Below are 27,574 nucleotides of genomic sequence, written 5' to 3' on the forward strand. Positions count from 1 at the left end.
TGCTTGAGACGGCGGGGCCCAGTTCAGCGGTGCTTGAGACGGCGGCCGTTCCATGGCCAACTGCCCATTGCCTGGTGGTGCCCTCCTGGGCAGCGGGGATGGGGCTCCTTCAATGCCCACCTGGGCTGTGGGTGGTGGGGCCCTCCTGGCCAGCTGGGCTGGGTCCTCCCTGGGCTATGGGGGTGGTGGGCTCCTCCTGGGCAGCTGTGACGGGTCCTCCCTGGGCAGCGGCTATGGGGGTGGTGGGCTCCTCCTGGGCAGCTGTGACGGGTCCTCCCTGGGCAGCGGCTATGGGGGTGGTGGGCTCCTCCTGGGCAGCTGTGACGGGTCCTCCATGGGCAGCGGGCCTGCTGCCTGACTTCTCCGCCTTGCTGCCCTTGCCCTCCTTGCATGAGGGTCTGTGGCCCTTTCCTCCCTTTGGAGCTGTGGCTGGTGACGGTGGCTGGGTAGTGTCCTTGGGGGATGTAGAACCAGGGCTCCTGCACCGGCCCTTCCGCCTCCTGCTTCTCTTCCCAGGGGGTGGGCTGCCTGTCCCCTTGCTGCTGGGTGAAGATCCGGACCTGCGGGCTGGTGGACTCCAATACCCCTGCACCTTTGTCAAGGGTGCTGCAGGGCTGGTGGTGGCTGAGGTGCTCTTTTTACCCCGACGAGATGGAGGGGGGGGTTCAGGGTCAGGAAAGAAGTTAGCAGTAGAGAGAAAGATTTTCTTGGGACAATGGATAGTGGTAGGTACAGTGGGAATGGGAGTTGAGGGAGAGGATGTGGTTGTAGGTGAGTCAAGTTTGCTGTCTTTGGGTGCAGGTGCAGGAGCGGTAGGCTGTCGTGAGGTGGATGGCTGTTGGGTGGGTGGGTGGCTGCGTTTGTGTGGTGTGGAAGAGGGGGTGACAGACACAGTGGGAGAGGACACAGGGGACGTGTATATGGCAGTGGGGGTGGTGACTGCACGTGTGCGGACTGTACTGGAGGGTGTGCTGGTGATGGAAACACTGGCTGATGGTGAGGTGCATGAAGGTGTGAGTGTAGACGTCACAGGGAGGGAGGAGGGAGACGAGGAGGTGGTGGTCACAGAGGTGGTAGTGACTGTTGGCATGTCTGCATCTGGATGTTGCTTGTGTGAATGTCTGCGTGATCTGTGGTGCTTATGTTTGGATGAGCTGCTCTTGGGTGTTGAGGTGTGTGCAGGCTGGTCTGATGGTGTGGGTGGGACATGCAGAGGAACAGGAGACTGGGAGGAGGGAGTTAGTAGAGGGAGGCAGGAGACAGGGACAATGGCTGCCGTCGGTGCAGAGGCCAGAGCCTGGAACGATCGCTGATGGGCAGCCTGACCCGAATGAATGCCCTCCAGGTACGCATTGCTGCGATGAACCTCCCTCTCCACCCCCTGGATGGCATTCAAAAGGGTAGACTGCCCAACAATGAGCGTTCGGAGGAGGTCAATGACCTCCTCACTGAGGGCAGCAGGGGTAACAGGGGCAGGGCCTGAGGTGCCTGGGGCGAAGGAGATGCCCGCCTTGGTGTGCGAGCGGGCACGGGGCGAACGCTGAGGGGCTGCATGGAGGGCGGAGCTGGTGCGCTGGGTGGCGGCTGTACCTGTAATTGCGGGGGGCACGGATGTTGCCGCCACCGCAAGGGAGCTCCCTTCCGAGGACGTGTCCGTGTTGCTGCAGGCTCCAGTCGTCCCCGTTGTGGAGCTCCCCTCGCCCTCCGTCTCACTGGTCCAGTCTGACTCTGTGGCATGGCCCTCCTGGGCCATGTGAGTTGCAGCTCCCTCCTGCCCCGATGCCAGATCTCCTCCGCCTGATGATGCTGATGCACACAAGCACAGAAAGACAAATAATGAGGGGGGGGAGAGAGAAATAAAGAGATTTTGAGTACATGGATCACCGGTACAGTTAGCGGACATGACAGACACAGATGCCCCCTGCACTAAGTTGCGCACTTGGGGTCCGCTACGCATTCCGTGGAACATGCCCTACACGCCTAAAGTTGACAACTGCACCCATGGATGACACAGGCCCAGGGATGGCTGTACTGGCACACTACTGAGGGTGGTGGGTGGGGACACAGGGGTTTACAGGGGTGCCTAGCCTACAGATTTCACCCTGGCCTAGGGGGACCCACAGCCCTCCTCCCCCACCCAGACACCTCCACTGCGCGACAACAGAGTAGATTGTGCTTGTACTCACCCCCTTGTGTCTGCTGTGCTGCCCTCACGCGCCCATCCAAATCAGGGTAGGCCACCGCCAGGATCCGGAACATCAGGGGGGTCAGTTGACGGCAGGCACCCCGCCTACGTTGGGAGGTCATCCCCAGCAGAGACTCGGCGGTCTTCTTCGTCCCGCGGCGGATGTCCTCCCACCTCTTGCGGCAGTGGGTGCCCCGTCGATGGTGGACCCCCAGGGTCCGGACGTCCCTGGCGATGGCACGCCAAATCCCGATCTTCTCTTGGGCGCGGACCTATGTGACACGTACAGGGAGGGAGAAATACCACGTTCAAGTTTGTCTGCATTTTCGTTGCCAGTGGCCCACCGCCCCCCATCCCCGCCAAGCCCCCCGCCAGGCCCAACATGCCCCCGCCATGCCCGCCATGTCCCCCGCCAGGCCCGCCATGCCCCCGCCAGGCCCAACATGCCCCCCGCCAGGCCCAACATGCCCCCCGCCAGGCCCGCCATGTCCCCCGCCAGGCCCGCTATGCCCCCCGCCAGGCCCAACATGTGCCCCCAAGCCAGCCAGTGCCCACAAATCCATATTGAATTAAACTCACTTGTTGGTCTGGAGGACCGTAGAGTAGCGCATACTGGGGGAGGACCCCATCCACAAGTTTCCCCAACTCTTCTCCAGTGAAGGCAGGGGCCCTTTCCCCAGTCGCAGCAGCCATTGTCCCTTCCAGACCGAGGTCACAGCAGCACTTGCAGTATAGGTCCTCTCCTGTGAAAGTTCAAGTCTCGAGTGATTAAATAGATAGAAAATGGCGGTCACGCCCGCGGCGGGACGTACCGCGGCGGTGCATACCGCCACCGCCGACGCCCTTCGCCATTGGCTCCTGAAACCCATAGCCTTCAATGGTAACCAATGCGCCTTCGCGCCGCGGTCTTCGACCGCCGACCGCCGCGGTGTGCCACGCCAGCGCATTGACCTCACATCCCATTGTCACACTTCACAGGTCAGGCAGCCGCCATTTCGAGGGCCCACATGGCTCAATTTCTAGTGCGTCACACAGGCCTAGGCCTTGCATAGCCACTCATACAAGCCATTCACTGCATAGAGAATCGTGTACTGTGCAAGCTGTGAGTACGTACCTGTGGGTTGCTTGACTGTGTGCTCCATGTTGTCCTTCCTAGGCACCGTCCGCTGGGTTTGGCGAGGAGACGGAGGAATCCTCCCGTGTACAGACCGCTGGTGGACCTGTCGACAATGGAAGAACGCCACATTATCCTGACCTACCGGCTTGACCGTGCCACTATACATGAACTGTGTGCCCAGCTGGAGCCAGACCTGATGTCCCCCATCCGCCAACCCACAGGGATTCACCCTCTGGTGCAGGTCCTGTCGGTACTCCATTTCTTGGCAAGTGGGTCATTTCAGACAACAGTGGGAATTGCTTCTGGGATGTCCCAGCCTATGTTTTCCAAGGTGTTATCCAGAGTGTTGTCTGCCCTGATGAAATACATGAGGAGCTACATCATTTTCCCTGAGGTGGGCGAATTGGCTACAGTGAAGGGTGATTTCTATGCCCTTGGACATATTCCCAACATCATTGGTGCCATTGATGGGACCCATGTGGCTTTGGTTCCCCCCCGAGAAAGTGAGCAGGTGTACAGGAACATGAAAAGTTACCATTCAATGAACATCCAGGTGGTGTGTTTGGCTGACCAGTACATCTCGCATGTAAATGCCAAGTTCCCTGGGTCAGTGCATGACGCCTACATCCTAAGGAATAGCAGCATCCCTTACGTGATGGAACAGCTAGAGAGACACCGTGTATGGCTATTGGGGGACTCTGGTTACCCCAACCTGTCGTGGCTACTGACCCCAGTAAGGAATCCCCGGACCAGGGCAGAGGAACGGTACAATGAGGCCCATGGGTGTACTAGGAGGGTGATCGAACGCACCTTTGGCCTCCTAAAGGCCAGGTTTAGGTGCCTGCATATGACAGGTGGATCCCTAATGTACTCACCAAAGAAAGTGTGTCATATCATCGTGGCCTGCTGCATGCTTCACAACCTGGCTTTGCGCCGCCAGGTGCCTTTCCTGCAGGAGGATGGTCGAGATGGTGGTGTAGTGGCAGCTGTGGAACCTGTGGAGAGTGACGAGGAGGAAGACGACGGGGCTGAAACAGACAACAGGGACAGAGTCATTGCACAGTACTTCCAATAGGACACAGGTAACAATTCAAACATTATTTAGTAAATGTAAACTACTCTACTGCATCTCTGCTGCCTGTCTATTTGCCCCAGTGTATGATGACTGAGTTGTGGCTTTTCCCTCCCTATTTCAGATCTGTGGTCCCCACTTCGTGTCCTGTGCTTCGTTTGCCCATGGACTACAGCTGTGTGGCAGCGGTTTGTTGACTTCACTATGTACAAGGACATATTTGCACTGTCATGTCAAATACAATATTTTGAAATCACAGCCAGACTCCTGATAGTTTTGTGCAAAACTGGTGTTTATTTCAGTGCTCAAAATGGGATGGGTGGTTTTAAGTGGGTGGGGGCTATGGTGAAGGAATGTCCATGGCAGAGTCCAGAGTAACAGTCACACAGGTGCATTGTCCATAGGCCTGTGGAGAGATGGAGCAGGGGCAGTTCAAGGATGGACAGGGTGACAATGTGGGACAGTGGGATGACATCAGGTGGTATCCTTTGCTGGCGGGGGTCTTGACATCCTACTCTGTCTTCTTGCGTGATCTCAGGGCCCTCTTGCGGGGTGGTTCTTCTTCTGCAGGAGGTGGGGGTCTGGTGGGCTGCTGTTGTGCGGGGGCCTCCTGTCCACTAGCGCCGGCGGAGGTGGTTGGCAGTTCTTGTTCGAGGCTAGTGGCAGGGGACCTTTGTTGTTGGTGAGTGTCCGTCCTGGTGGTGATGAGTTCCTGCAGCAGCCCTACCATGGTGACCAGGGTGGAGGTGAGGGCTCTGATGTCCTCCCTGTACCCCCGATAGTGTTCCTCCTGCAGTACCTGGATCTCCTGGAACCTGGCCAGTACCGTCGCCATCGTCTCCTGGGAGCGGTTGTATGCTCCCATGATGGTGGTGAGGGCCTCGTGGAGAGTGGGTTCCCTGGGCCCCTCCCCCCTGTCGCACAGCAGCCCTCCCAGTTCCCGTGTTTCCCTGGGCCTCTGTCCCCTGGACGGTGTGCCCACTACCACTGCCCCCAGGTCCCTGTTGTTGTTGGGGTGGTGGGTTATCCTGGGTGCCCTGTAGTGGTAGACACACCGCTGATTGACACGTCCTGGAGACAGAGGCATGGGCCCGCTGGGTGGGAGCTGTGCTGGTGTTCCCAGAGGGGGTTGGGTCTGGAGTGGCCTGTGGCTGTCTGAGGGGAACCGACTGTCCCGAGGTCCCCGACGGGCCGGGCTGGACATCAGGCTCCAGGTCGACAGAGCTGCTGTCATCGCTGACGGCCTCTTGGGTGGGGGTTGTGGAGAATTCTGGGCCCTCCGTGGCGGTGTGGTGGCGGTCGGGTCCTGCAGGGGTATAGAGGTATGGTTATAGTTTCAATGTGTGCCATATGGGTGAATGTGTGGGTTCCCGTGTCCCCAAGTGCTGGCATTCGTGTGTGGGGGCTTTGGTGAGGGTGGCTTGTGGGGCGGATGTGTATATGCATTGGGAATGCTTTGGTGATGGGTGTCCATGCTTAGTGGACACATGCAGGCCTAGGTTTTGGGATGTGTGGGTTGTGATGGTGAGACATTGGCAGGGAATGGGTGTGCTGGGTGTGGGGGTGAGGATGGTGTTGGGAGTGAGGATGGGGGGGGTGAGGGTGTGGATGGGGGTGAGGGTTGGGGTATGATTTGGCATGCAGGTGGGGGGGAAGCAGTATTGAAGATTCAACTTACCAGAGTCCATTCCTCCGCCGACTCCTGCGAGGCCGTCAGGATGCAGGATGTTCAAGACTTCCTCCTCCCATGTTGTAAATTGTGGGGGTTGAGGTGGGGGTCCTCCGCCAGTCTTCTGCACGGCGATGTTGTGCCTGGATACCATGGAACGCACCTTCCCCCGTAGGTCGTTCCATCGCTTCCTGATGTCTTCCCGATTTCTGGGGTGCTGTCCCACAGCGTTGACCCTGTCGGCAATCCTTTGCCATAGCTCCATCTTCCGGGCAATGCTGGTGTGTTGGACCTGTGTGCCGAAGAGCTGGGGCTCCACACGGACGATTTCCTCCACCATGACCCTGAGTTCTTCGTCAGAGAAGCGGGGGTGTCTTTGGGGTGCCATGGAGGGGTGTGTATGTTGGGTGGGGTGTGTGTTGTTAAGTGTTTGGAGATGGTGTTGGTGATGTTGTGATGTGTCTCTGTGTGATGGTGTACTATAGGCTATGCAGTGGTGTCTGTGTATGTCTCGTTGTTCAAATTTTGGTCGTAGGGGTTTGTGGGTGATGTGGGTGTGTGTTTTATATTGTGTTGTGTGTGTGGGAGTGGTGTGTGTATGTGTATCTGGTGTGTGAAATTCGAATGGGCCAATGTGTCTGTGTTTTGTTCGTTTGTGGGTATTCTGACCGCGGCGGTGTGTACCGCCAATGGAATACCGCGTTTGTAAGACCGCCGCGTGGATTCGTGGGTCGGAATGGCATGGGCGTATTTCTGTTGGCGTGACGGTGGAGGTTTGGTCACCTCCACTTTTCCGCCGACCGCTGGTCTGGCGGTCTGTTGTGGATGTCGGATTTTCGGCGGTTTGGCTGCTGCGGGTCAGAATGGCCGTGGCGGATTACCGCGACCGCAGCGGGATTATGGTGGATTTCTGACCGGCGGTAAGTGCCTTTTACCGCCGAGGTCAGAATGACCACCTGAGTCTGTTCTTTTAGCAGTTACTGAATCTGCTAGACAACTCTTAGATCAAGGGGGCCATGCTGCCATTATTTTACTTGATCTTAGTGCAGCATTTGATACCGTAGACCATAACCTCCTCCGCCATAGACTCTCCACGATGGGGATAGGAGGTATTGCTCTCTCTTGGCTTTCCTCTTTTCTTACAGGAAGATCTTTTCAAGTCTTAGACCGCTCATTTTATTCAGATATCTATCCTTTGACCTGTGGAGTTCCTCAGGGCTCCTCTTTGAGCCCGACTTTTTAATATCTATCTATCTTCCTTAGCTAAGGTGGTTTCCCCCCATAACCTCTCCATGGTCACCTATGCTGACGATACTCAGTTAGTAGTATCCCTCTCCAGCACCGGGTATTCCTCCTCTGCCAGTCTTTTTTGTTGTTTGACAGACATTGCCAATTGGATGATCCGATCTAAATTGAAATTTAACGACGGAAAATCTGAGGTAATGATTGTGGGTAATGGCTCTCCTGCTTTTCCTTTGACGTCTTATTCAGAGGCCTTTAGCAGCCTCCCCCCTCCTAAGACACACATCAAGAGCCTTGTTTTTTGGTTTGAGCCACGTTTAACTATGGCGATCCAGTCTAAAAAGGTTTCGTCTATGTGCTTTGGCCTTTTGAGATCTTTTAGGAAGATCTTTAATTTTCTACCTCCCATGGCTAAAAGAATCCTAATTCAGGCGCTGATTCTCTCCTGCCTTGACTATGGCAACTCTATGTTCCTTAGTTCTCCAGACTATGGGGGTCATTCTGACCTCGGCGGTAAAAGGCGCTTACCGCCGGTCAGAAATCCTCCATAATTCCGCCGCGGTCGCGGTAATCCGCCACGGTCATTCTGACCCGCAGCAGCCAAACTGCCGAAAATCCGACATCCACAACAGACCGCCAGACCAGCGGTCGGCGGAAAAGTGGAGGTGACCAAACCTCCACCGTCACGCCAACAGAAATACGCCCATGCCATTCTGACCCACGAATCCACGCGGCGGTCTTTCAAACGCGGTATTCCATTGGCGATACACACCGCCGCAGTCAGAATACACACAAACGAACAACACACAGCAACTTTGGCCCATTCGAATTTCACACACCAGATACACATACACACACCACTCCCACACACACAATACAATATAAAACACAGACCCACATCACCCACAAACCCCTTCGACCAAAATCCAAAAAGAATCACTGAGAGACACAGCAGCGATCATAGAACACCATCACACAGAGGCACACTACACCATCACCCACACAATCTCCAAGCACAAAACAACACACACCACCACACTCAACACACTTAACTACACATACACCACCCCACACATCATACACACCACTCCATGGCACCCCAAAGACACCCCAGCTTCTCAGACGAAGAACTCAGGGTCATGGTGGAGGAAATTGTTCGGGTAGAGCCACAGCTCTTCGGCACACAGGTCCAACACACCAGCATTGCCCGGAGGACGGAGCTATGGCAAAGGATTGTCGACAGGGTCAACGCTGTGGGACAGCACCCCAGAAACCGTGAAGACATCAGGAAGCGATGGAACGACCTACGGGGGAAGGTGCGTTCCATGGTATCCCGGCACAACATCGCCGTGCAGAAGACTGGCGGAGGACCCCCACCTCAACCCCCACAATTTACAACATGGGAGGAGGAAGTCTTGAACATCCTGCATCCTGACGGCCTCGGAGGAGTCGGCGGAGGAATGGACTCTGGTAAGTTGAAGCTTCAATACTGCTCCCCCCCCACCTGCATGCCAATTCATACCCCAACCCTCACCCCCATCCCCACCCTCACCCCCACCCCCATCCTCACCCCCACCCTCACCCCCACCACCATCCTCACCCCCACCATCATCCTCACCCCCACCCCCAGCACACCTATTCCCTGCCAATGTCTCACCATCACAACCCACACATCCCAAAACCCAGACCTGCATGCGTCCACTAAGCATGGACACCCATCACCAAAGCATGCCCAATGCATATACACTTCCCCCCCACAAGCCACCCTCACCAAAGCCCCCACACACGAATGCCAGCACTTGGGGACACGGGAACCCACACATTCACCCATATGGCACACATTGAAACTATAACCATACCTCTATACCCCTGCAGGACCCGACCGCCAACACACCGCCACGGAGGGCCCAGAATTCTCCACACCACCCACCCAAGAGGCCGTCAGCGATGACAGCAGCTCTGTCGACCTGGACACTGATGACCAGCCCGGACCATCGGGGACCTCTGGACAGTCGGTTCCCCTCAGACAGGCACAGGCCACTACAGACCCAACCCCCTCTGGGAACACCAGCACAGCTCCCACCCAGCGGGCCCATGCCTCTGTCTCCAGAACGCGTCAATCAGCGGTGTGTCTACCACTACAGGGCACCCAGGATAACCCACCACCCCAACAACAACAGGGACCTGGGGGCAGTGGTAGTGGGCACACCGTCCAGGGGACAGAGGCCCAGGGAAACAGGGGAACTGGGAGGGCAGCTGTGCGACAGGGGGGGGACGGGCCCAGGGAACCCACTCTCCACGAGGCCCTCACCACCATCATGGGTGCATACAACCGCTCCCAGGAGACGATGGCGACGGTACTGGCCAGGTTCCAGGAGATCCAGGTACTGCAGGAGGAACACTATCGGGGGTACAGGGAGGACATCAGAGCCCTCACCCCCACCCTGGTCACCATGGTAGGGCTGCTGCAGGGACTCATCACCACCAGGACGGACACTCAACAACAACAAAGGGCCCTTGCCACTAGCCTGGACCAAGAACAGCCAACCACCTCCGCCGGCGCTAGTGGACAGGAGGCCCCCGCACAACAGCAGCCCACCAGACCCCCACCTCCTGCAGGAGATGAACGACCCCGCAAGAGGGCCCTGAGATCTCGCAAGAAGACAGAGTAGGATGTCAAGACCCCCGCCAGCAAAGGATACCACCTGATGTCATCCCACTGTCCCACATTGTCACCCTGTCCATCCTTGAACTGCCCATGCTCCATCTCTCCACAGGCCTATGGACAATGCACCTGTGTGACTGTTACTCTGGACTCTGCCATGGACATTCCTTCACCATAGCCCCCACCCACTTGAAACCACCCATCCCATTTTGAGCACTTAAATAAACACCTGTTTTGCACAAAACTATCAGGAGTCTGGCTGTGATTTCAAAATATTGTAATTGACATGACAGTGCAAATACGTCCTTGTACATAGTGAAGTCAACAAACCGCTGCCACAAAGCTGTAGTCCATGGGCAAACGAAGCACAGGACTCGTAGTGGGGACCCCAGATCTGAAATAGGGAGGGAAAAGCCACAACTCAGTCATCATACACTGGGGCAAATAGACAGGCAGCAGAGATGCAGTAGAGTATTATACATTTACTAAATAAGGTTTGAATTGTTACCTGTGTCCTATTGGAAGTACTGTTCGATGACTCTGTCCCTGTTGTCTGTTTCAGCCCCGTCGTCTTCCTCCTCGTCACTCTCCACAGGGTCCACAGCTGCCACTACACCACCATCTCGACCATCCTCCTGCAGGAAAGGCACCTGGCGTCGCAAAGCCAGGTTGTGAAGCATGCAGCAGGCCACGATGATATGACACACCTTCTTTGGTGAGTACATTAGGGATCCCCCTGTCATATGCAGGCACCTAAACCTGGCCTTTAGGAGGCCAAAGGTGCGTTCGATCACCCTCCTAGTACGCCCATGGGCCTCATTGTACCGTTCCTCTGTCCTGGTCCGGGGATTCCTCACTGGGGTACTGTAGCCACGACAGGTTGCCCCAATGACGTTGGGAATATGTCCAAGGGCATAGAAATCACCCTTCACTGTAGCCAATTCGCCCACCTCAGGGAAAATGATGTAGCTCCTCATGTATTTCATCAGGGCAGACAACACTCTGGATAACACCTTCGAAAACATGGGCTGAGACATCCCAGAAGCAATTCCCACTGTTGTCTGAAATGACCCACTTGCCAAGAAATGGAGTACTGACAGGACCTGCACCAGAGGGGGAATCCCTGTGGGTTGGCGGATGGGGGACATCAGGTCGGGCTCCAGCTGGGCACAAAGTTCATGTATAGTGGCACGGTCAAGCCGGTAGGTCAGGATAATGTGGCGTGCTTCCATTGTCGACAGGTCCACCAGCGGTTTGTACACGGGAGGATTCCTCCTTCTCCTCGCCAAACCCAGCGGACGGTGCCTAGGAAGGACAACATGGAGCACACAGTCAAGCAACCCACAGGTACGTACTCACAGCTTGCACAGTAAACGATTCTCTATGCAGTGAATGGCGTGTATGAGTGGCTATGCAAGGCCTAGGCCTGTGTGACGCAGTTGAAATTGAGCCATGTGGGCCCTCGAAATGGCGGTTGCCTGACCTGTGAAGTGTGACAATGGGATGTGAGGTCAATGCGCTGGCGTGGCACACCGTGGCGGTAGGCGGTCGAAGACCGCGGCGCGAAGCCGCATTGGTTAACATTGAAGCCTATGGGTATCAGGAGCCAATGGCGAAGGGCGCCGGCGGTGGCGGTACGCACCGCCGCGGTACGCACCGCCGCGGGCGTGACCGCCATTTTCTATCTACTTATTCACTCGCGACTTGAACTTTCACAGGAGAGGACCTATACTGCAAGTGCTGCTGTGACCTCGGTCTGGAAGGGACAATGGCTGCTGCAACTGGGGAAAGGGCCCCTGCCTTCACTGGAGAAGAGTTGGAGAAACTTGTGGATGGGGTCCTCCCCCAGTATGCGCTACTCTACGGTCCTCCAGACCAACAAGTGAGTTTAATTCAATATGGATTTGGGGCCACTGGCTGGCTTGGGGGCCTGGCGGGGGGCATGTTGGGCCTGGCGGGGGGCATGTGGGGCCTGGCGGGGGGCATGTTGGGCCTGGCGGGTGCATGTGGGGCCTGGCGGGGGGCATGTGGGGCCTGGCGGGGGGCATGTTGGGCCTGGCGGGGGGCCTGGATGGGGCATGGCGGGGGGCATGTTGGGCCTGGCGGGGGGCCTGGCGGGGGGCATGGCGGGGATGGGGGGCGTTGGGCCTGGCGGGGGCATGTGGGGTCTGGCGGGGGGCATGTTGGGCCTGGCGGGGGGCATGTTGGGCCTGGCGGGGGGCCTGGCGGGGGGCATGTTGGGCCTGGCGGGGGGCCTGGCGGGGGGCATGGCGGGGATGGGGGGCGTTGGGCCTGGCGGGGGGCATGTGGGGCCTGGCGGGGGGCATGTTGGGCCTGGCGGGGGCATGTTGGGCCTGGCGGGGCCTGGCGGGGGGCCTGGCGGGGGGCATGGCGGGGATGGGGGGCGTTGGGCCACTGGCAACGAAAATGCAGACAAACTTGAACGTGGTATTTCTCCCTCCCTGTACGTGTCACATAGGTCCGCGCCCATGAGAAGATCGGGATTTGGCGTGCCATCGCCAAGGAAGTCCGGACCCTGGGGGTCCACCATCGACGGGGCACCCACTGCCGCAAGAGGTGGGAGGACATCCGCCGCGGGACGAAGAAGACCGCCGAGTCTCTGCTGGGGATGGCCTCCCAACGTAGGCGGGGTGCCTGCCGTCAACTGACCCCCCTGATGTTCCGGATCCTGGCGGTGGCCTACCCTGATTTGGATGGGCGCGTGAGGGCAGCACAGCAGACACAAGGGGGTGAGTACAAGCACAATCTACTCTCTTGTCGCGCAGTGGAGGTGTCTGGGTGGGGGAGGAGGGCTGTGGGTCTCCCTAGGCCAGGGCGATATCTGTAGGCTAGGCACCCCCGTAAGCCCCTGTGTCCCCAGCCACCACCCTCAGTAGTGTGCCAGTACAGCCATCCCTGGGCCGTGTCATCCATGGGTGCAGTTGTCAACTCTAGGCGTGTAGGGCAAGTTCCACGGAATGCGTAGCGGACCCCAAGTGCGCAACTTAGTGCAGGGGGCATCTGTGTCTGTCATGTCCGCTAACTGTACCGGTGATCCATGTACTCAAAATCTCTTTATTTTTCTCTCTCCCCCCCCTTTTTGTTTGTCTTTCTGTGCTTGTGTGCATCAGCATCATAAGGCGGAGGAGAAGTGGCATCGGGGCAGGAGGGAGCTGCATCTCACATGGCCCAGGAGGGCCATGCCACAGAGTCTGACTGGACCAGTGAGACGGAGGGCGAGGGGAGCTCCACAACGGGGACGACTGGAGCCTGCAGCGACACGGACACGTCCTCGGAAGGGAGCTCCCTTGCGGTGGTGGCAACATCCGTGCCCCCCGCCATTACAGGTACAGCCGCCACCCAGCGCACCATCTCCGCCCTCCCAGCAGCCCCTCAGCGTTCGCCCCGTGCCCGCTCTGCCAGGAAGCCGGGCATCTCCTTCGCCCCAGGCACCTCAGGCCCTGCCCCTGTTTCCCCTGCTGCCCTCAGTGAGGAGGTCATTGACCTCCTCCGAACGCTCATTGTTGGGCAGTCTACCCTTTTGAATTCCATCCAGGGGGTGGAGAGGGAGGTTCATCGCAGCAATGCGTACCTAGAGGGCATTCATTCGGGTCAGGCTGCCCATCAGCGATCGTTCCAGGCTCTGGCCTCAGCACTGACGGCAGCCATTGTCCCTGTCTCCTGCCTCCCTCTACTAACTCCCTCCTCCCAGTCTCCTGTTACTCTGCCTGTCCCACCCACACCATCAGACCAGCCTGCACACACCTCAACACCCAAGAGCAGTTCATCCAAACATAAGCACCACAGATCACGCAGTCATTCACACAAGCAACATTCCGATGCAGACATGCCAACAGTCACTACCACCTCTGTGACCCCCACCTCCTCGTCTCCCTCCTCCCTCCCTGTGCCGTCTACACTCACACCTTCATTCACCTCACCATCAGCCAGTGTTTCCATCACCAGCACACCCTCCAGTACAGTCCGCACATGTGCAGTCACCACCCCCACTGCCATTTACACGTCCCCTGTGTCCTCTCCCACTGTGTCTGTCAACCCCTCTTCCACACCACACAAACGCAGCCACCCACCCACCCAACAGCCATCCACCTCACGACAGCCTATCCCTCCTGCACCTGCACCCAAAGACAGCAAACGTGACTCACCTACAACCACATCCTCTCCCTCCACTCCCATTCCCACTGTACCTATCACTCTCCATTGTCCTAAAAAAATCTTTCTCGCTACTGCTAACTTCTTTCCTGACCCTGAGCCCCCCCCCCTTCTCGTCGGGGTAAAAAGAGCACCTCAGCCACCACCAGCCCTGCAGCCCCCTTGACAAGGGTGCAGGGGTATTGGAGCCCACCAGCCCGCATGTCTGGATCTTCGCCCAGCAGCAAGGGGACAGGCAGCCCACCCCCTGGGAAGAGGAGCAGAAGGCGGAAGGGCCGCCGCAGGAGCCCGGGTTCTATATCCCCCCAGGACACTAGCCAGCCACCGGCACCAGCCACAGCTCCAAAGGGAGGAAAGGGCCACAGACTCCCGACTAAGGAGGGCAAGGGCAGCAAGGCGGAGAAGTCAGGCAGCAGGCCTGCTGCCCATGGAGGACCCGTCACAGCTGCCCAGGAGGAGCCCACCACCCCCATAGCCGCTGCCCAGGGAGGAACCGTCACAGCTGCCCAGGGAGAGCCCACCACCCCCATAGCCGCTGCCCAGGGAGGAACCGTCACAGCTGCCCAGGGAGAGCCCACCACCCCCATAGCCGCTGCCCAGGGAGGACCCAGCCCAGCTGGCCAGGAGGGCCCCACCACCCACAGCCCAGGTGGGCATTGAAGGAGCACCATCCCCGCTGCCCAGGATGGCACCACCAGGCAATGAGCAGTTGGCCATAGAATGGCCGCCGTCTCCAGCACCGCTCCGCTGGGGACCGCCGTTTCAAGCACCGCTGAACTGGGCCCTTCAAGGCAAGAACCGCTGAACTGGGCCCTTCAAGGCGAGAACCGCTGAACTGGGCCCTTCAAGGCAAGAACCGCTGAACTGGGCAAGCACCGCTGAACTGGGCAAGCGCCGCTGAACTGGGCAAGCACCGCTGAACTGGGCCCTTCAAGTCAAGCACCGCTGGCCCTTTGGCAGACGTGGCAGGGCAGGATCTGTCTCGGGCAGGGCTGCAGGATGTCCTCTAGGCAACATGCCTCCTCCAGTGGCAGTGGAGTCTGTTATGGACTGTTTGGACTGTGGCTTTGCACTCCCCAGGATGGCCCAGTGGGCAGGCCACCCACTGTATGGACTGTTGAGACTGTGGCTTTGCACTCCCCAGGATGGCCCAGTGGGCAGGCCACCCACTGTATGGACTGTTGAGACTGTGGCTTTGCACTCCCCAGGATGGCCCAGTGGGCAGGCCACCCACTGTATGGACTGTGGCTTTGCACTCCCCAGGATGGCCCTGTGGGCAGGCCACCCACTGTATGGACTGTATGGACTGTGGCTTTGCACTCCCCAGGATGGCCCAGTGGGCACGCCACCCACTGTATGGACTGTATGGACTGTGGCTTTGCACTCCCCAGGATGGCCCAGTGGGCAGGCCACCCACTGTATGGACTGTATGGACTGTGGCTTTGCACTCCCCAGGATGGCCCAGTGGGCAGGCCACCCACTGTATGGACTGTTGTGACTGTGGCTTTGCACTCCCCAGGATGGGCCAGTGGTCGTGGAGTCCCCTCGTGGATCTGGCGTCGTGTACTCAAGTGGCTGAGGTGCCCCCCCTTCCCTTCCCCCTGAGGTGCCTGTCCTTTTTTCTATCTGATGCCCCTGCAGTGTTCTCTCCGTGGAGGTCTTGTCGTGGGACTGGGCCTTGCCCATTTGCTCTGGACCATTGTGGTCCACGGACAGTTGTTGGACTACAATTAGTAGCTGTATATATTTTGTACATAGTTTATTTATTTCTTTAGAATTTTCGATAACATTTTTAAATATATCTGCCTGTTTAAGATCTCTTCCTTTGGTCTTTGCATTATTTCGTAAGGGGGGGTGTTGGGGGTTGTGACAGTGATCTGTGGGAATGCATTGATGTGTGTGTTGTAGTGGTGTGGGTGGGTGGGTGTGTGGCCGTAATTTTTCCCCTCCCCTGTGTCGTAGGTGCAGTACTCACCGATGTCTTCCGCGCCGCCGGGCGTGCTCCTGGAAGAGGAGCAGGTATAGGAGTGCGGGGATGACCTGTAATTCGGGTTCCATGCTCTCGGAATTCCGCGTGGAGTGTGTTGAGGTGAGCGTTTTCCCGTTTGTAGTCTGTTTCCGCCGTGTTTTTATCGGCGGTGCTCCCGCCCCGGAAAAGGTGGCGGATTGGTGGGTCGTTATCGGGTAGGCGGTACATCGTCTCCCACCGGGCTGTTGGCGGTGACCGCCAGGCTGTTTGTTTGTACCGCCGTGGCGGTCGGATTGTTGAAGCGGCGGTCTCTGTTGGCGGTAACCACCAGGGTCAGAATTCCATTTTTTGGACCGCCAGCCTGTTGGCGGTATGGCCGCGGCTTTAACACCGACCGCCAGGGTTGGAATGAGGGCCAATGTGATACTCCAACTCCAAGTTGTGCAGAATGCTGCAGCAAGATTGCTCACTAATCTACCCAGGCATCTTTCTGCGAAGCCAGCACTTGCAGCACTCCACTGGTTGCCTATAAAACAATGCATTCAATTTTAATCCTTATGTCTGGTCCATAAAGCCCTATATGATAGGGGTCCCTTTGTTCTTAGACATTGCTCTTCTATTTATGCCCGCTAGATTTCTGCGTTCATCCACCTCCCGGTAAGTCCACATAGCACGATTTAAGAGATCCTGGGGAGGTAATTCCTTCTCGGTGTGAGCTGCTCGGCTATGGAACTCCCTTCCTTTAGAGCTTCGCCATGAATCTTCCGAACGTCTATTTAGGAAGAAACTAAAAACAATTATTTTTGCTGCTAATTCTTTGAACTAATTCCTTCTCTTCTTCACTCTTTTCCTTCTTAGGAGCTTTCACGTATCTGGGATGCCCTAGGGTAGCTACGCGCTTTACAAATCCATAAACTAAATCCATAAACTAAATCCATAAAATAAACTAATTGCAACCTCTTGTGGGTACATCAGTGCAGTCCATTGTCTATATCCATCACTTGGCATACTTCTGCTTCCTATCCGGGCCGGAGTTTGTGTAGGTTACTTGATCTGTTATCAATAAGTGTGTGGTATGTGTGGGAGACTGCCTTACTGGTCATTTCTTTCATCACTATTCTGCTCTCAATACAGCTACCATCCTCCAGGTCCACTCAGTGTATCAACTCCACCCTCAAAGCATGTTTTACTCGTAGGTACTTACACTCTAAGGAGGGATCCAGGTCGAACTCTTCTTGCAGGTTGTGAAATGTTATCAGCTCCCCTCCTCTGACCAAATCCCCCAATGTGGAGATGCCTATCTGGTCCTATCTCTGAAAACCTGTCAGTTTCCGCACTTCCCTCATGTGCCTTTTCACAGGCGAGTGACCTGAGAGAGCTGCTCTGCTACCACACATATCTGGTGGCCTCATCCCATACCTCCAGAGACGCCTTGGTCAGCCCCAGAAGTGCGGCCCTCAGTGGTAACCACATATGTAGTGTATGAATGCAGTGGCTACCATCCAGGTCTAATCGCACATAGGGGTTATTTCTGAGAACAAATCTACATTCATGTACTGCCTGTGGCTACACACCCAAGTAATATGCCCAGCAGAGACATACCTCTATTGGGTACCAGTCTTTGAAGCGTGTGCAGTGCAGTCCATGATGTGTCCCCATTCGCAGGTGATGTATGTAGAGTTCCATCCACTCTGTCAAAAATGATCCCGGAACAGGCCGGTGGGTATTACTACAAGAACCTGGGCCGAGTGGGCACCTCAAAAAGAGATGTCCTCTGTCCTACCCATCATAACGAGTGGGAGCCAACTCCTCTGTCCACGTCCACCTGGCATCCTCGGCTGCCACCTCTAAGTGCCTCAAGGAAGAGAGACTAGCAGGGCATCATTTAAATGTCCAAGCAGCAGAACTCCTCAGCATGAACGGCAATTCAGCAACCATGGCAGAAGTGACATCACATGCTCTGTGACCTTCAATTCATTCACACAGGCTTTACACATACACACATGTACACTTACAGACACTCTCTCACACAAACACACACACATCCTCAAGCACACACACAACATGCATTTAAAAGCATGTTTTACTTACCTCAGCTGCCAGGGAGGGCCATGGTCCAACTAATTGTATTTTTATTACACTAATAGAGAATAATTAAACTTTATTTACTAATAGTGTAATAAAAAATGAGAGAAAACAACGAGAAAGGAGCCTCAGCTGTCCATAAGGACACACTGTCATTCTGCTCCTGGCACTAATTATGCCACTTTTGAAGGCAGGGGTTGCAGCTGCGGCCCCTAGCGTCTCCTAAATGACGTCCATGCCCCTCAGTCGAGACTTTAACATCAAGAGGGACTGGAATCGTTTTGTTCCACTTCCCTGCTATATTTGGTACTGATTTATCACAGTTGATCCTATATCCTATGTATTTTCTGAAACTGTGGAACACTGAGAGGACCTCTGGTCTGGACATCTTGAGATCAGAAATGTACAACAGGATGTCATTAGCTTACAGTGATACCTTTTCTGGTGTTCCCACCACCTCTGGGACACCCACAACATCTCCACTGACCTGCAGCCAATAGTCTAGTGGCTCCAAGCAGAGAGGGAACAGAAGAGAGTCAGAAGGGAGTCAGGGGCACCACCGTCTAGGTTCTCCCCCCAGTGTGAATGTATTCAATAAGACTTTGTTTACCATCACCTCTGCTGTCGGTTCTTGTACAATAGCTTCACCAAGCGACAAAAGACTGGACCAAATCAAAATTGTCTAAGAACCTGAAAAAGGTACGTCCAGTTTATGGAAACAAGCACCTTTTGGGCATCTTGGTCTAAATATTCCCTGCTGCCAGAATCTAGTTTCGGGATTGTCAGTTCGTCAAGGAAAGATATAGGCCCTCATTACAACATTGGCGGTAAAAGCCGCTTACCGCCGTGCAGAAGACCGCCAACACACCGCCGCGGCCGCGGAATTCCGCCACAGCTATTACGGCCCACATCTCGAAATCTGACAAAATCCAGACACCCACACAAGTCCGCCACACCAAAGGTCAGTGATAAACTGGCGAAAACAAAAGCTCCACCGTCACGCCAACAGAAATACGCCCATGCTATCACGACCCATGAATCCACGCGGCGGTCTTTCAACCGTGGTATTCCATTGGCGGTACACACCGCCGCGCTCAAAATACACACACATCTCCAAAACACCACCACATTGGACAATTTGAAATACACACACCTGATACACATACACACACCACTCCCACACACCCAATACAATATAAAACACACACCCACATCACCCACAAACCCCTACGATCACTATTACAGAGAGAAGGCCAGAGAGAGACACCAGCATCCACAAACTAGCAGCCACAGGCACTCAACACAATCACCCACATAACATCCACGCACCTCACACAACACACCACTAAATATCACCCACACAGCACAACACACACCAACCCACACATCACCCACACCACCCCATGGCAAGGCAAAGACACCCCAGGTTCTCGGAGGAGGAGCTCATGGTCATGGTGGAGGAAATTGTCTGGATTGAGCAACAGCTATTCGGATCACAAGTGCAGCACACCTCCATAGCTAGGAAGATGGAGCTATGGCGAAGAATAGTCGACAGGGTCAACGCAGTGGGACAGCACCCAAGAAATCGGGACGACATCAGGAAGAGGTGGAACGATCTACGGGGGAAGGTGCGTTCCGTGGTCTCAAGACACCCCCTGGCGGTACAGCGGACTGGCGGCGGACCCCCACCTCCTCCCCCACAACCAACAACATGGGAGGAGCAGGTCTTGGTGATTCTGCATCCTGAGGGCCTCGCAGGAGTCGGTGGAGGAATGGACTCCGGTAAGTCAAACCTTTAACTACCATATCCCCCACCCTACCTGCATGCTATCACAGACCCCCACCCTCACCTCCTCCCCTATCACTACAACTCCTCAAAAATGTACTAATAACACAAACCACACATCCCAACACCAAGCCCTGCATGGCATAACAAAGCATGGACACCCATCACTAATGCATGCCCACTGTACATACCCATAACACCCCCCTCAACCATCATCACACAAGCCCCCACACAGGAATGCTAGAACTGGGGTACACGCTCACCCACCCATTGCACACCATGACACACACAGATGCAATAATCATGCCTTTCCACCCCTGCAGGACCACTACCCAAGGTCACCAGACAGTAGGGTCCAGACATCTCCACCCCACCCACAGAAGAGGCCCACAGTGATGACAGCAGCTCTGTCCAACTGGAACCTGATGACCAGCCCGGACCATCGTGGGCCTCGGGACAGTCGGTTCCCCTCACACAAGCACAGCCCACCACAGACCTTCCACCCTCTGGTAACACCAGCACAGCACCCACCCAGCGGGCCCATACCTCCGTCCCCGGGACATGTCAATCAGCTGTGTGTCCACCACTACAGGGAACCCAGGATAACCCACCAACCCAACAACAACAGGGACCTGGGGGCAGTGGGAGTGGGCACACTGTCCACGGGACGGAGGCACAGGAACACAGAGGAACTGGGAGGGCTGCCGTGCGACAGGGGACAGACAGGCCAAGGGAACCCACTCTCCACGAGGCCCTCTCCTCCATCATGGGAGCATACCACCACTCCCAGGAGACGATGGCAACGGTCCTGGCCAAGTTTCAGGAGACCCAGTGCATGCAGGAGGAACAGTATTTGGGGTTCAGGGAGAAACTCAGAACCATCAGCTTCGCCCTGGGCACCATCGTAGGGGTGCTGAAGGAAATACTTAACACCAGGAGGGACACTGTGGCACTCCAAGGGGCCCCTGACACTAGCATGGACGATGAACTGCCCACCACCTCCGCCGGCGCTAGTGGACAGGAGGCACCGCCACAGGAAAACCACACCAGCACCCGACCCCCTGCAGACGGAGAACCACCCCGCAAGCGGTCCCTGAGATCCAGGAACAAGACAGAGCACGATGCCAAGACCCCCGCCAAGAAATGAGACCACCCTGATTGTCATCCTACTGTACCACTTTGTCACCCTGTCCATACTTAAACTGCCCCAGCTCCACTTCAAATGCCCATATGGGCAATGCACCTGTGAGACTAATAGACTGGACTCTGCCATGGACATTCCTCCACCATCACTCCTCACCATTTTACAACCCTCTTCCAATATTGAGCACTTCAATAAACAGTGACAAAATGCTTTTTCAAATGTAATGTCAACATACCTATGTCACACATCTCAAGTCCATGAGGAATCTAAGCAGATGACACACGTTGGAAACCACACCTGTGAAACCGCAAGGGAAATGTACAACTCAGTGACCATGTAGTGGTTGAAATCGACAGACAGGATCGAGGTAGAAGTGTTAAAGTACTTGTAGTAGGCAGGAATGTTTTCTCACCTGTGTGTCACTGGAAATATTGCTGGATGACTGAGTCCCTGTTGTCAATGTCTTCTTCCTCTGCTTCCTCCTCATCACTGTCCACAGGCTCCACAGCTGCCACAACATGGTCATGTGGACCATCCTCCTGCAGAAAAGGCACCTGTTGTCGCAAAGCCAAGTTGTGAAGCATACAGCAGTCCACGATGATCTGGCACACCTTCTTTGGTGAGTAGAATAGGGAACCACCTGTCATATGGAGGCACCTGAACCTGGCCTTCAGGAGCCCGAAGATGTGGTCGATCACTCTCCTAATTCGCCCATGGGCCTCATTGTAGCGTTCCTCTGCCCTGGTCCTGGGATTCCTCACTGGGATCAGTAGCCATGACAGGTTGGGGTAACCAGAGTCCCCTAATAACCACACCCGGTGCCTCTGGAGTTGAGCCATCACATAAGGGATGCTGCTATTCCGCAGGATGTAGGCGTCATGCACAGAGCCAGGGAACATAGAATTTACCTGGGAGATGTACTGGTCTGCCAAACATACCATCTGTACATTCATGGAATGATAACTCTTCCGGTTCCTGTACACCTGTTCACTCCTGTGGGGGGGGGGGGGATCCTCTGCTACTCTGTTCCGGTACCGCACTGGAACTGGCGTCAGTCCTCTCGCGCTCTTCAAAGGATCGTTTCTCGTCCTCCTCACCCGCGGTTTGCTCTCCGTCTGCTGCTCTCTGCTCCGCGTCGTCCTCTCGCGCTGCCTGTGAGTCCGTCCTCGTATTTCCGTCCCGCCGCCGGAAGGCCATATCCGACGCATCCTGTAGCGTTCCCATGGTAACATGGGAACGCGGAAATGACGTGGCGGGGTTATCGGAGAGGTTCCTGGTGACGGAAGGAGGAGACGAGGTCTCAGAGACCCGTCTACACACCCCATCCCATGAACGGTCCTGGTCGAGCAGCGAAGAGGAGGAAGGGAACCGGGACAGGTAATCTGCGGGGCCTTGCTGAGATCCCGGGACATGGCGTACCTGGAAGGTAAAAGGCTGGAGTTCAAGGAACCACCTTAATACTCTAGAATTGGAGTCCTTGTGGGAAGCAAGCCACGTAAGAGGGGCGTGGTCAGTATACAGTACAAAAGGTCTGCCAAGAAGGTAATAATGCAAGTTCTCTATTGCCCATTTAATGGCTAAACACTCTTTCTCAATGGTGGGGTAGTGGCATTCGCGTGGAAGAAGTTTCCTACTGATAAAGACAACTGGGTGGTCAAGTCCCTCGTTATCAGGTTGAGTGAGCACAGCCCGAGACTGATGTTAGAAGCGTCAGTATAAAGATGGAATGGTCTAGAGAAATCAGGACATTGTAATACTGGATCTTTGGTAAGGGACGTCCTTAACTGTTCAAAGCTAGACCTTTGAGAGTCTGAAAACGGGGCTAACGTGTTGGGGCGGTGTTTGGCCAGTAGATCAGTAAGAGGGGCAGCGATAGTGGAGTATCTTGGTATGAATCTACGGTAATAGCCCACCAATCCTAAAAAGGATTGCAATTCTTTCTTAGTTTTTGGGGTTTGGACTTGCAGTATGGCCTCAATTTTATTCTTTTGTGGTTGAAGGGTCCCATTACCTATCATATAACCTAGGTAGGAGATGTTTGTATTCCCTGAGACACACTTCTTTGGATTAGCCGTCAGACCGGCTTCCGCAAGGGCAGTGAAAACCAGTTTGAGATGTTGGAGATGATTTAGCCAGGTATCACTATAAATGACAACGTCATCTAAATAGGCTGCTGAAAAGGTGTGGAACGGTTTTAACAACCTGTCCATCAACCGTTGAAAGGTAGCAGGAGCCCCGTGAAGACCAAAAGGTAAAACTGTGAACTGATATAGGCCGGATTGTGTGGAGAAGGCCGTTTTCTCTTTGTCTTCAGGAGCAAGTGGAATTTGCCAGTACCCTTTTGTTAGATCCAATGTGGACAGATATTTAGCTCTCCCTAATTTTTCTAAGACATCATCTACACGAGGGATAGGATATGTGTCTATAGGGATATGTCATTGAGTTTGCAGAAGTCTATACAAAACCGGACAGACCCGTCGGGTTTTGGAACTAGAACTACTGGAGAATTCCAAGGGCTAACAGAGGGTTCAATTACTCCTAGGGCTCTCATTTTCTCTATCTCTTCCTCAATTACATGTTTCCTAGCCTCGGGAATGCGATAAGGTCGTAGTCGGATGGTCTGTCCTGATGGTGTTTTTATTTTGTGATAGATCAAGGAGGTTCTTCCAGGTATGCCAGAAAAGAAATGCGAGTATTGTTTGAACAGGGCGGACAGTTGTCCCTTCTCAGTTTCAGTTAGAGAGTTGTTAATACAGGGAGTACTCTCTGTCTGTTGTCTTTCCAAGGGGAAACATTCTAGATCTATCTCTTTGCATGGAGATATAAAGCACCCCATCCCTGTTTGTGTATCTAACTTTTCTACGGTTTCCCATTTCTTTAGGAGATTTACGTGGTAAATTTGGGTTCTTTTGGGGATGACACTTAGCTCTATAAGGTATGTGACAGGGGAGACTGCTCTAATAACCCTATAGGGTCCCTGCCATCGAGCTAATAGTTTTTGTTCAGACGTCGGTCGCATAATAAGGACTTGATCATTCGGGAGAAATGTACGTAACTTACTACCTATGTCGTAATAACCCTTTTGATTGTCTTGGGCTTTCCCGAGGTGTCGCCGTACATCCTCCCATAGATTTTGTAAGTGGGTTTTGAGCTTATGGACATATTCTAGCAATGGTTTCCCCTCCTCTTCTTCCTCTTCCCAGGTTTCAGCTGCCATGTCCAGAAGACAACGTGGTTGTCTTCCGAAGACCAATTCGAATGGGCTATGACCAGTGTAGGACTGTTCCTGTGTTTGGATGTCGTAAAGAACTAAGGGTAACTTTTGATCCCAATCCTTTCCAGATTCGTCTACTATTTTTCTCAACAGTGTCTTTATGGTACGGTTATAGCGTTCCATTAAACCGTCCGTTTGGGGGTGAAACACCGACGTTTTTATTTGAGTAATTCCCAATAACCTACATATTTGTTTCATCAGGTTTGACATGAACGGCGTGCCTTGATCAGTGAGGATCTCTTGGGGAAACCCTGTCCTAGTGAACACTGTTATCATGGCTTGTGCCACGTTTTGGTAGTCATACTTGATAAGGGAAGGGCTTCAGGGTAACTCGTTGCATAGTCTACTATGACCAGAATGTATGTGTGTCCCCTGGATGATGGAAGCAGTGGGCCGATTAAATCCATACCCACCCTTCTAAAAGGAATGTCAATGATGGGTAGAGTCTGTAATGGTGCTTTCCTGGGCATACCTGGTTCTGTGAGCTAACACCTGGGACATTGTAAGCAGTACCTCCTAATGTGGGCATAAACCCCCGGCCAATAAAACTTCCGTAGGAGGTATTCCTCTGTCTTTTCCCTACCAAAATGGCCCCCTCCTGGCTGGTTATGTGCTAGGAAGAGTACTTGGTTCCTATACAATTCTTGAACTACTAATTGTTGTTTACTTTATCCTGTGGTAGTTGTGGTAATCCTATAAAGAAGTTTTTTCTGGACTAGGAAATAAGGACCCACCTCATCCATGACTTCAGTTTTAGCTGTTCTCCAAGCATGAGTGAGGGTAGGGTCTTCTCTCTGACAGGTTCGGAAGCTTACTGGAGCGTTACTAGTTTCTGCTACCCTTTTGGTTTTTGAATCCTCTCGGGTTTCCTGAAATTTCAATTTCTCATGTCTTTTCTCACTTCGGGTGAGTTTTCTGCGGCTTGGGGGGCATTCAATGAAGCTATTGGAAAATGGAGCTTCATTCCACCATTCTGGGTTCTCTTTCTGGGTTTGGGTTCGGTCTAGGAGATGCTGGAACCGGATATAATCAGTCCCGATAATACAGTCTTCAATCAATTGGTCCATGACCCCCACGGGGAGGAAGTCGTGATATTCACCCCATTCTAGCTCGACTATTGTCAGGGGATATTGCTCTTTATCGCCATGTATACAACAAATAGTGACCCATTGGCTTGAGGTTATGTCAATGGGATCTATGAGGTTTTTTCGGATTACGGATTGACTACAACCCGAATCAATGAGTGCAGAGAGGAAGCGTCCGTTTACTTTTATGACTTGTTTGAATTTCGCATTCCCGACTCCCGTACATAACACCCTGCGTCGGGTAACCCCTATCTCCATGGGTTCAGCTCCCTCTGTTTTCCTGGGACATACCCTTGCTATATCCCCATTCTCCACAACTAAAGCATTGGGGTAAATGCATTGGATGACCCTCCCCTTGTTTATGTGTCCCATCGTCTTCCAGTAGATACCGCGGTGTTGGTTTTGGCGGTGGGGTGGTGGGCTTTAGGGTGGGTCTGGACTGTAGGAATTTCACATCTGTAGACCGGTGGTAAGCACAGGCCAGATCTATAGCAAGTTCCGTATCCACCTTGGGATGTTGTCTAATCCAATTTTTCGTACTGGAGGGTAAGGAATCCAGGTACTGTTCAAGAATAATTGTTTTTATGACATCTTCCCTGTTAGTTCCTATAGGGCCCAACCATTTTAGTGCTAAATCTTTAACCCGGAAGTAAAAGGTACGAGGGTCCTCATTCTGCCCCCATTTCACTTTTCGGAATTTCAGTCTATAATACTCTACATCATGACCAACCCTTTCCAAGATTCTCCTTTTTATGTCCTTGTATGGGGTGGTACCTCCGGGATTAACAGCTTGGTAGGCCGTCTGTAGAATCCCCGTGAGTAGTGGTGCGATGTATTGTCCCCATCGGTCCTCCGGCCATTGAGCGGAGGAAGCCACCAATTGAAAGTTGGTAAAGAAGGAGTCTGGGACTTCCCCTTCCTGGAATTTTTGTAAAACGGAACAAGGGACATTGGGGTGTACTTTACTGGCTGCTATGGTGTCTGTTAATTTCTGCAGCACAGTTTCATGAACAAGCTGGTTGTTTGCCAAGATAGTGGCTTGGCTTTTTAGTGCCGATTGTAGGGCCTCTCTGTCTTTCTTAGCCTCCCGTTGATGTGCTTCCCATACTAGTTGTAAATGACGCTGGCCATCCGCCGGCTGTTTAATCATGTCCTCCAGGGTGGGTTTGTCACTCATTGTCTATACCGCCAACTAGCCTGTGGGAAAGGAGATCCCACTTCTGACACCACTGTGGCAGGTTTTGGCGGTACAAACAAGGCTGAGACTGCGTAATTAGGTAAGTAAACCAATATTTTATTTTTCCGTTACTTTGGGGAGGGAAATACAGTCCAGTACACTTTCTATGGTTTCTTGGGGTATTGGTTCAGTTCTCCATCAATTGTTGCGCTTTCTCGTTTCCTTCTCTCTCCTCTCTAGGTCGGTGGTTGTTGGGTTCTGGAGGCTCCACCACAGTTGACCGGAAAAAGGAAACAGAAAAACGCAAAGGTGAGTGGGGTTTATTTCTGGGGTTTACCTTAGGGGAATGGGAGGGGAAGGGCTTCCAAGAGGGCCAGAGAGTGAGGGTACGCCAGGGTAACTGTGAGAGACAACAATATAAGTTCTATTTGTGCCTATTGTAGATCTTAGTGCTCCCAGTTAGAGGGGGGAAGAAATACATTTCCTAATTAGGGTGAGCTACCCTCCCTTTTCCCTCTCCCACCTCCCCTGGATCCTTCCCCGGTGCCCCTTTAGTTGTAGGATCCCTTGTCCCCAGGAGGGACCATACCTTAGTAAGCCACGACCCTCCTGGGTCGTGGCGGGATCCTCTGCTACTCTGTTCCGGTACCGCACTGGAACTGGCGTCAGTCCTCTCGTGCTCTTCAAAGGATCGTTTCTCGTCCTCCTCGCCCGCGGTTCGCTCTCCGTCTGCTGCTCTCTGCTCCGCGGTGTCCTCTCGCGCTGCTTGTGAGCCCGTCCTCGTATTTCCGTCCCGCCGCCGGAAGGCCGTATCGACGCGTCCTGTAGCGTTCCCATGGTAACATGGGAACGCGGAAATGACGTGCGGGGTTATCGGAGAGGTTCCTGGTGACGGAAGGAGGAGACAAGATCTCAGAGACCCGTCTACAGG

At 54.4% G+C, this 27,574-nt stretch overlaps 1 pseudogene; it reads right to left on the reverse strand.

Moving 5' to 3' along the window:
- Positions 1-27,574, reverse strand: part of LOC138278712 (zinc finger protein 850-like) — a 195,312-nt pseudogene that overhangs the window by 151,961 nt on the left and 15,777 nt on the right.

The sequence above is a fragment of the Pleurodeles waltl genome, unplaced genomic scaffold, assembly GCF_031143425.1.
Source record: "Pleurodeles waltl isolate 20211129_DDA unplaced genomic scaffold, aPleWal1.hap1.20221129 scaffold_54, whole genome shotgun sequence".
NCBI classification, from domain to species: Eukaryota; Metazoa; Chordata; class Amphibia; order Caudata; family Salamandridae; genus Pleurodeles; species Pleurodeles waltl.